This window comes from Penaeus monodon, chromosome 21 (assembly GCF_015228065.2).
Source record: "Penaeus monodon isolate SGIC_2016 chromosome 21, NSTDA_Pmon_1, whole genome shotgun sequence".
Lineage (NCBI taxonomy): Eukaryota > Metazoa > Arthropoda > Malacostraca > Decapoda > Penaeidae > Penaeus > Penaeus monodon.
Window position 1 is genome coordinate 15,526,945 of NC_051406.1, and position 388 is coordinate 15,527,332.

The window sequence follows — 388 nt, forward strand, 5'->3', positions numbered from 1 at the left end:
GGCCTCCTCGGGCGCCGTCCCGTCCACTATGTCATCCACGTCCTCTGCATTTTCCTCCTCATTTTGGTGTTTTTCTTCGGGCTTCACGCCAACGTTGTTTACTACAGCGGCAGACATGTTTCTTCTCAGTCAGGGCTGCCAACACTTCCGGGCCGAGAGAGGGCTCACAGGACGTCACTGCTGCCAACATTGCATTCAAGTTTTAGTTCCAGTGGATTATTGTCTACTTTTGTAATTATGCGTCATTTTCTGATTGCTTCTAATCAGAAATGTCGATATTCCTTCGCTCTCAAAGGACTTTCGGGATGCCATCGCTGGCGTCTTATTTGAGGGAATCTATTGTGTTCTTATAATTTCTTTCTTTTTTAAAGTAGCAGTCGCTAGTTCG

At 46.4% G+C, this 388-nt stretch overlaps 1 protein-coding gene and 1 long non-coding RNA gene across 2 annotated transcripts in view; both read right to left on the reverse strand.

Annotated features, from left to right (window-relative positions):
* Positions 1-388, reverse strand: part of LOC119586583 (methionine aminopeptidase 2-like) — a 50,757-nt gene that overhangs the window by 16,083 nt on the left and 34,286 nt on the right.
* The window catches only part of LOC119586268, a 1,258-nt gene continuing 870 nt past the window's right edge, over positions 1-388 (reverse strand). Inside the window, exon 2 of the long non-coding RNA XR_005229942.1 lies at positions 1-180. This is a non-coding gene — a long non-coding RNA (uncharacterized LOC119586268). The remainder of the gene's footprint in view (positions 181-388) is intronic.